This window comes from Phyllostomus discolor, chromosome X, assembly GCF_004126475.2.
Source record: "Phyllostomus discolor isolate MPI-MPIP mPhyDis1 chromosome X, mPhyDis1.pri.v3, whole genome shotgun sequence".
Taxonomy (NCBI): domain Eukaryota; kingdom Metazoa; phylum Chordata; class Mammalia; order Chiroptera; family Phyllostomidae; genus Phyllostomus; species Phyllostomus discolor.
The window spans coordinates 48,965,741-48,975,924 of NC_050198.1; the positions used below are offsets into that span (position 1 = coordinate 48,965,741).

General features: G+C 38.0%; 1 pseudogene; it reads left to right on the forward strand.

Moving 5' to 3' along the window:
- Window positions 1-8,365: 8,365 nt before the first annotated feature.
- LOC114505750 lies at window positions 8,366-9,194 on the forward strand (annotated as a pseudogene).
- The last annotated feature ends 990 nt before the right edge of the window (window positions 9,195-10,184 follow it).

The following is a 10,184-nucleotide window of genomic DNA, read 5'->3' on the forward strand; positions in this document are numbered from 1 at the left end:
ACATGATTTTTATTCCTCACTCTGAATATTCCTTCTGTCTATCATCTCAAAATCACTTTGCCTTCATCTAGACATCTCTTAAGCTTCTCTTTCTTTCTTTTTTCTCTCTTACTCCCATCATAACTATATTAATCTTAGATCATTTGTTATTGATAGTGCTGTGGTCAATCTTTTTCTCCAATTTGGTTTCTATTTTTTTATTTATTTACTTATTTTTCCATTTTATTTCTCTCTCTCAGTATTTTTTTAAAAGTCTGTTTAAACCTAATACTATACACTTCCCTTCTCTTGCTCCATTCCACCTTCTTCATTATCTTTTTATTTACAATGTAAATTTTACTTTCTTTTTCTCTTTGCCTTACTCCAATATCCTACTCTTATTATTGCTCCTCCCTCTACATTCTCAAAATCATTTTTCTTTCAGTTAGCTCATATTCATTTCTCCATTCTTATAATACTTTTAATCTATTTACATCCTTATTAATACTGGCTTATTTACTGTTAGTAGTGATTGTGGCTGGGGGTTACTTTTGCAGGTGTGGTTTTGTTTCCTGGGCTGTGCGGTTTTGTTCTGGTAGCACATGCAAAACAGCACACAGGATGTGGTGGGCAGAGTGAATCTCAGTCAGCCAGCTGGAGTGAAGGACCCAACAAAGAATGACACAACAGCAATCAAAACCCAATTACAACTAAAGAGTCAACCTAAAGGGCATCCCAATAGCATCAAGTTCAGGAGATCAATGGGACTGAACCACTGAATCACACAGGTCTCCTATCATAGAAGATCACACCATGAATACAGAGAGTCAATGAGATCAATCTAAGAAGCAGAAAGAAGTGTATCCCCTAATATAGGGAGACAAAGAAGCAATCCACAATCAAAAAGAAAGGAGGAATCCCCAGAAGTAGTGCTAAGTGAAATAGAGGTAAGTAGCCTATCAGACACTGAGTTCAAAATAATGGTTTCAAAGCAGCTCAATGAACTCAGTGAGAACTACAAGGAACTACAGGGAACTAACTGTGAAGTACATCAGCATGAAAAAGGACATAGAAACTATCAATAAGGGTCAGAAATAAATGAAGAATACAATTTCTGAATTAAGACATGTTAAAAGGACTTAAGAGAAGGCCAGACGAAGCAGATAATTGCATTAGTGAGCTGGAGGACAAGGTAAAAAAAAATGTAGACAGAGCAACAAAACAAAACAAAAAAGACTCAAAAAGAATGGAAAGGGTTTAAGGGAACTGCAGGAAAACATGAAACATAAAAATATCTGTGTCATAGAATTACCGGGAGAAAAAGCAAGGCATAGAAAAGCTTTCTGAAAAAGTAATGACAGAAAACTTCTCTAACTTATGAGAGAAAAAAATCATACAAATCCAGGAAGCACAAATGGTCCCAATAAAGATGAATCCAAGGAGACCCACCTCAAGACAAGTGATAATAAAAATTGCAAAATTTAAAGACAAAGACAAAATATTAAAAGCAGCACAGAAGGAACAGATAGTAAGATACAAGGAGTTCTGATGAGGCTATCAGCAGATTACTCAGCAGAAATATTACAAGCCAGAAGACAATGGCAAGAAATATTCCAAGTAATAAAAAACAAAGGCCTGCAACTAAAACTACTCTACCTAGCAAGACTCCCACTTAAAATGGAAGGAGAAATAATGAGCTTACCAGAAAAAATTAAAAAGGCTAAAATAACACATCTCCATCAAACCAGCATTACAAGAAATGCTAAAGGGACTGCTTTAAGAAGATGAAGGGAGAGAGAAAGGAGAGTGGGATATAAGGCCAAAAGGGATAAATAGCAATGAATAAGTACCTATCAATAATAACCTTAAATGTAAATGGACTAAATGCTTTAATTGAAGGACATTGGGTAGCTAAATGGATAAGAAAACATGGTCCACATATATGCCATCTACAGAGACCCACCTCAGAACAAAAATGTATACAGCCTGAAAGTGAAGGATTGGAAAAAACTGTTCTAAGCAAACAGACTTGAATAAAAAGCTGGGGTAACTATGCTTATACCAGATTAAATAGGTTTCAAAACAAAGGCCATAAGAAGAGGCAAAGTAGGACAATGTATAATACTTAAGGGAAAAAATCATCAAGAAAATATAACCCACGCTGGCTGGTGTCGTTCAGTGGATTGAGAGCTGGCCTTCGAACCAAAGGGCCACTGGTTTGATTCCCAATCTAGGGTTTCTTGGGTTGCAGGCCAGGTCCCCAGAAGGGAGCACACAAGAAGCAATCACACATTGATATTTCTCTCCCTCTCTTTCTCCTACCTTTCCCCTCTGTCTAAAAATAAATAAATAAAATATTTTTAAAAAGAAGATATAATCATTTAAACATATGTGTACCAAACTTAGCAGCACCAAAATATATACAGAAAATCTTGGAGCACTTCAAGAAAGATATACACAGCAATACACTCATAGTACGGGATTTTAACATCCCATTGTCAACAATATATAGATTTTCCAAAAAAGAAATCAATAAGGATATTGTGGCATTGAAAAACATTCTAGATCACACAGACTTAATTTATATATATGGGACATTTTATCTCAAAGAAGTAAAATATTATTTTAAAATGTACATGGAACTAGTTAAAAAATACACCCCATTGTAGGTCACAAAGCAGCCTTAACAAACTCAGGAAAATTGAAACTGAATGAAGCAACTTGTCGGGTCATCATGACTTAAAACTAGAAATCAACCTCAAGGGAAAAACTCAAACACATTAAAAATCCATAGAGACTGAATAACATGCTATTAAATAATGAATGTGTTAACAATGAGATCAATGAAGAAATAAAAAAGTATCTGGAAACAAATGAAAAGAAACACACAATAGTCCAAAACCTATGGGGCACAACGAAGGCAGTCCAGAGAGGGAAGTTCATAGCAGTAAGGCTACCAAAAAAGGTAGAAACATTTCAAATAAACAACCTATCCATGCACCTATAAGAACTAGTGGAACAACAACAAAGTTCAAAGAAAATAGAAGGAAGGAAATAATCAAGATAAAAGCAGAATTAAATGACATAGAGACTAAAAGAGCAATTCAAAGCATCAATAAATCCAGGAGCTGTGTCTTTGAAAATATAAACAAAATAACAAGCTTTCAACCAAACTCAACAAGAAAAAAAAGAGAGTATGGAAATACATTAAATCAGAAATAAAAGAGGAGAAATTACAAATGACACCACAGAAATGCAAATGATTGTAAGAAATTACCAAGAACAAATACATGCCAAGATATTTGACAACCTGAATAAAATGGACAAATATCTAGAAACAGCTAATCAGCCAAAATTGAATCAAGTAGAAGTAGAACACCTGAATAGATCAATAATAATTAGTGAAATTGAAGCAGTGTCAAAAGAAAAAAAAAAACCCTACACACAAAAATCCTGGACCAGACCAGTCAGTTTCACAGGTGATTTTTACCAAACATTTAAGAAAGAGCTAATTCCTATTTTTTTTCTAAACATATTCTAAAAACTTCAAGAAGGGGAAAGACTCCTAAATTGTTTTTATGAGGCCAGCATGATCCTAATCCCAAAACCAAATAAAGATACAACAAAGAATGAAAACTACAGAACAATATCACTGATGAACATGGGCACCAGAATCCTCAAGAAAATATTGGCAAACTGCATCCAGCAATACATTCTAAAGATCATACACCATGATGAAGTGGAATTCATCCCAGTGACACAAGGATGTTATAATATTCTCAAATCAATAAATGTAATACACCACATAAACAAAATTAATGAAAAAATCACATGATCCTATCAATAGATGCTGAAAACAACATTTGATAAAATAAATAACGCATTTATGATAAAAATTCTCAGGAAAGAGAGAATATAAGGAGTATACCTCAACAAAATAAACACCACATATGAGAAATCTACAGCCAAACTCACGCTCAATTGACAAAACCTAAAAGCTTTCCCCATAAAATCAGGATCAAGACAATGATATCTCCTTTCATCAGTTTTATTTTACATAGTATTGGAAGTTCCAGTCACAGTGATCAGACAAGAAAAAGAAATAAAAGCATTCCAAACTGGAAAGGAGGAAGTAAAACTTCATCGTTTGCAGATGACATGACAGTGTACACAGAAAACCTTATAGGCTCCACCAAAATACCACTCAACCTAGTAAGTGAATTTCACAAAATAGCAAGATACAAAGTCAATACTCAGAAATAAAAGTCCTTTTTGTACACCAATAATGAAATTTCAGAAAAATAAACCAGGAAAAAAAATCCCACTTACTACAGCAACAAGGAAAATAAAGTACCTAGGAATAAACTTAACCTATCAGGTAAAAGACCTGTACTCTGACAACTGCAGAAGGAAGATATAAACAAATGGAAGCATATACCATGTTCATGGATTGAAACAATCAACAGCTTTAAAATGTCCATACTACCCAAAGCAATCTGTAGACTCAATGCAATGCCTATTATATTACCAATGACATATTTCACGGATTTAGAACCAATATTTCAAAAATTTATATTGAACCAAAATGACCCTGAATAGCTGTAGATATGTTGAGGGGGGGGGGAAAAGGTAAAGTAGGAGGGATCACAATACCTGATATCAAAATATATTACAAGTCCACTGTAACAAAAAGGGTATGGTACTGGCCTAAGAATACACACATAGATCAATGAACAGATAAGAGAGCCCAGAAACAAACCCATGTCTCTAGGGTCAATTAATATTAGACAAAAGGGGAAAAGCATAAAATGGAGTAAAAATAACCTCTTGGACAAATGGTGTTGGGGGATCTGGACAGCTATATGTGAAAAAAAAAATTGAAACTGGATCACCAACTTACACCATACACCAGAATAACTTAAAATGGATAAAAGACTTAAACATAAGCCACGGCACCATAAAAGTCGTAGAATAAAACATAGGTGTTAAATTTTCAGCTATCCCAAGCAGCAATATTTTCATTGGTACATCTAGGGCATGGAAAATAAAGAAAAGAATAACCAAATGGGACTATATCAAATTAAATAGACTGTGCATTGTTTAAAAAAAAATGAAAAGGGAACCAATCTTATGGGAAAACATTTGTCAATGATACATCAGACAAGGGTATTCTTTCCAAATATATGAAGAATTCAAATGACTCAACACAAGGAAGACACACTTCAGTCAAAAAGTGGACAGCAAGTAGATAAGCTTTGCTTCCTTGCACAACCAAGAAAAGGACAACAATACATTTAAAAAGGAAAATGAACCAGAACTGCCAGAAAATCAAACTGTATGGAAGTCTGACCACCAAGCAGTTAAAGGAGAAACATTCATCCAAATTGGTATGAGGGGCAGAAACAGGGAGCTGGGGCAGAGAAGATACACAGCAAAATGGCAGCTGGAAGGCCAGGCCATCCCACATTCATGTGCAGATAAACTGGGAGAAACAAGTGGGGAACAAAGCAGACCATGAAAACCAAGGTTCCAGGGCAGGAAAATAAAGACCTCAAAACCTCTGACTGTGAAAATTTGTGGGGCTTGCAGTGGCAGAAGAAACTCTCAGTCTCACAGGAGAGTCTGTTGGATGGACCCACAAGGTCCTAGAATGTACACAAACCCACCCACCTTAGAATCAGTACTGGAAGGGCCCAATTTGCATGTGGGTAGGGGAGGAAATGACTCATGGCAGGGCAAGAGCCAAGCAACTGGCATGGTTTCCTCTCTGACCCCTCCCCCACATACAGCAACACAATGTAGCAAAGTGGTTTTCCCCACCTTCACAAATACCAAAGTCCCTACAGCATAACAGGCATTCTAAAGCAAAGAAATATGGCCCAAATGAAAGAACAAATCAAACCTCCAGAAAAAGAACTAAGCAACAAGGGGACAGACAACCTATCAGATGCAGAGTTCCAAACACTGGTAATCAGGATGCTCAGAGAAATGATTGAGTATTGACACAAAATAAAAGAAGAAGTTAAGGCTATACAAAGTGAAATAAAGAAAAACATACAGGGAACCAACAGTGAAGAGAAGGACACCAGGACTCAAATCAATGATTTGGAACAGATGAAGAAATAAACATTCAACCAGAGCAGAATGAAGAAAAAAGAAAAAAAATGAAGAGAGTCTTAGGAACCTCCAGGACATCTTTAAACGTTCCAACATCCAAATCATAGGGGGCCAGAAGGAGAAGAGAAAGAGCAAAAAATTGAGAATTATTTGAATAAATAATAAAGGAAAATTTCCCTAATCTGACAAAGGAAATAGACCTGCAAGTCCAAGACTCTCAGAGAATCCCAAAGAAGTTGGACCAAGGAAGCACATACCAAGGCACATCATAATTACATTACCCAAGATTAAAGAGAAGGAAAAAAATCCTAAAAGCAGCAAGAGAAAATGAGACAGTTACCTACAAAGGAGTTCCCATAAAACTGTCAGCTTATTTCTCAAAAGAAACTTTACATGCAAAAAGGGGATGGATAGAAGTATTCAAAGTCATGAAAAGCAAGGACCTACATGTAAGATTACTCTATCCAGAAAAGCTTTCATTTAGACTGGAGGGGCAGATAAAGTGCTTTCCAGATAAAGTCAAGTTAAAAGAGTTCATCAACACTAATCCCTTATTATATGAAATGTTAAGGGACTTACCTAAGAAAAAGGAGAAGATCAAAACTACGAACAGTAAAATGACAACAAACTAACAGCTGTCAACAATTGAACTTAAAAAACAAAAACAAACTAAGCAAACAACTAAAACAAACAGAATCACAGAAATGGAGATCACATGGAGGAGGAGGATGGAGGAGAATAGGGAAAAAGGTACAGGGAAAAAGAAACATAATTGTGGGGACAAAGTAGACAGTGGATGGTTAAGAATAGTATAAGAAATGGAGAAGCCAAACAACTTATATGTATGGCCCATGGACATGAACTAAGGGGAGGGGTTGTTCTGGAGAGTGGGGCATGCAGGACAGAGGAGGATAAAGGGGAGGCAATAAATGGGGCAAGTGTAATATCATAATCAATAAAATATACTTAAAAAAATGGGCAAAGGACCTCAACATACATTTCTCCATGTGGACATACAGAGGCCCATAGCCATATGAAAAGATGTCTAGTCAGAATGGTCATCATAAACAAATCAACAAACAACAAGTGCTGGTGAGTTTGTGGAGAAAAGAGAACCCTAGTCCACTGTTGGTGAGAATGTAGACTGATGCAGCCACTGTGGAACATTATGGAATTTCCTCAGAAAACTAAAAATGGAACTGCCTTTTGATCCAGTGATTCTACTTCAGGAATTATGCCCTAAGAATTCTGAAACATCAATTCAAAAGGTCCTATGCACCCCTAGGTTCTTGGGAGTGTTATTTACAATAGCCAAGTGCTGGAAACAGTCTAAGTGCCCATCAATAGATGAGTGGTTCAAAAACTGTGACACATGTACACAATGAAATACTGCACAGCACAAAAAAAAAAAAAAAGAAGGAACTCCTATCTTTCTCCAGCATGTATGGAACTGTAAACCGCTAAGTGAAATAAGTCAGGTGGTGAAGACGAATACCATATGATCTCACTTATAAGTGGAACCTAATCAACAAAACAAAACAAAAGAAAAACAAAAAAAAACATGCAAAATAGAACCAGAGGTTTGGAAACAGGAAGCAGAGTGACAGGGACAAGAAAGAAGGGGGTAGAGAGATAAGAGGAAAGAGGAAGGGCCTAGTTACAGAACAAGTATAAATGACCCATGGATATAGACAACATGGTGGGGATTGATTGTGGGAATGGGGGGTGGGAGGGACAGTGTAGAACAGCAGGGGAAAATTGGGACAACTGTAATAGAACAGCAATAAAAATAGTATGTAAATTCTGCTGCATTGGGGTGAAATGCACTGAAGGTATCAATTAAATCCATTTGATCTAGTGTGTCATTTAAAGCTGCTGCTTGTTGATTTTCTGTCTGCATGATCTATTCACTGAAATTAATGGAGTGTTAATATCCCAAACTATGACTATTTCTGTCTATCTGTCTACTAAGATTTGCTTTACATATTTAGGGGCTCCTATGTTGTGTGTAAAGGTTTACTAGGGTTATATCCTCTTATTGGATTTTTCCCTTTATCATTATGCAGTGTTCTTCCTTGGCCCTTACCATAACCTTGGTTTTAAAATCTATTTTATCGCATGGGTGGCTGGACAAGTCCTCATGGTGGTGGCTGTTGGTGGAGTGCAGTGCACTGTTGACTGAGCAGAGTTCCTGGGCCTGGTCTGCCTGTGTCCTCAGGCTCTGCACACCTGATGCTGTGCAGGTGTTGATCCCACTCCAGCTGGGATGATGGTGAAGTGTTTTCTGGGCCAGAGTATGCTCTGGGTTTCCTGGGGCAAAGTGTTTACTATTTTCTGGCAGCGGTACCTAAATTCCCATGGCAAACATGAGGGAATTTCAGGGGAAAAGGGGAAGGGTTTACAGGAACAAGTATAAAAGACACATGGACAAAAACTAGGGGGGGAATGGAAATGGGAGGGAGGTGGGGAGGGCTGGGGGTGGGTTGGGATGGGAGTAAAAGACAGAAAACTGTACTTGGACAACAATTAAACTTTAAAAACAAAACAAAACATGTTTTGACAGAAGACATAGTACACCAGGAGGTAACCCCTGACGGGAAGCTCATGTTCTGGGGACTCCTGACCAAGGCCAACAGAATGCCCCACTGGGCTGAGGAACTATTTCCTGCCAATATTGCTCACTTGGTGTACATTCTGGAGAATTTTATTGTGGACCCACAGAACCAGACCATGACAACCTTCACCTGAAACATCAACCATGCCCAGCTGATGGTGGTGGGGGAACAATATGTTTAGTATGTGAACTCTTTAACAGTGGTTGAACAGAAATCCACAGGGAAACTTGGGTCTCCTCTAGCTTATTTGGCATCTCCAGAGCTGTCCAGGAATTTCATCTCTCCCAGTTCAAAAGCAGTGTGCACAAGGTGATGAAGGGCTTTGAATACATCTTGGTCAAGCTGAAAGGTGAGGCTCCTTCCAAAACACTTATTGAGATAGCCAAGGAGAAGGCAAAGGAAATGGCACTCACAGCTACAGAGAAGGCCAAGGACCTTGCCAGTGAGGTAGCCACCAAGAAGCAGCAGCAGCAGTTTGTGTAGCCAGCCCAGGCCCTGGGGCTACAATACACCAGGCTACCCCTTGTGCTCCCCTCTGTCCTCCCCACCCCTTGTACTTTATTATTAAATGTCAACTTCCAGCCTGATCTTCTGTCTGGATGGTGAGTTGGGGTGGTGTCCATTTGGAATGTACAGTTCACCAGACACATTACACATGTCTGGGCCAGTCCCACTTCTTCTTGCATAGGGTAGCCATGGAGAAAGGTGCCATAACTTGCCCAGGGTCACAGATAGCATATAGGTGAAGGGGTCATAAATACTAGTCTGTAAGCTCCATGAGAAACCTTTGTTTTGTACCCTGCTGTGTCACAAATACCTGGAACAATATCTAGCACATAATAGGCACTCAATAAATATTTGTAGAATTCAAAAAATCTATTTTGTCAGATGCAAGTACTGCTACCCTGCTTTTTGTTTGTTTCTATGTCTTTTTTTCATGCTGTTGAACATCCTTATAATCAGTACTCTAAAGTCTATATCTGATAAGTTGCTTGCCTCCATTTCATTTAGTTTTTCTTCTGGAAAATTCTCATGATTTTTCATTTAGGGTCTTTTTCTTTGTCTTCCCATTTTGGCTGCCTCTTTGTGTTTATTTTGCATACCAATGTCAGACACTGACTTTGACTGGCCCTTGGTGACCTGTTTGGTGCTATCAGTGATCCACAGCATGTGGTTTTGGGTGTGTGCAGAAAGAGCCAAGTTGCACAGTGAAGCAAGCTTTTATCAGCACTGGGCAAGGGAAAAAATCAGCTAAAATCTTAAAGCTCCCAGAGACCTTCCTTTGCTGGAGGCTTCCCTTTAGGCTAATCACTGAAATAGCTTCTAGATGTACTTTGCAGGAGCTCAGCTTGGGCACCACAGGGTGGGGCAAAAGAAATTTCTGTGTGGAATTTACATTGTGGAGCTATTGCTTCCCCCTAGACTGATGACACATGTAGGGGAGTGCTCTGCCCCAGGTAGATGGCTTTAGCA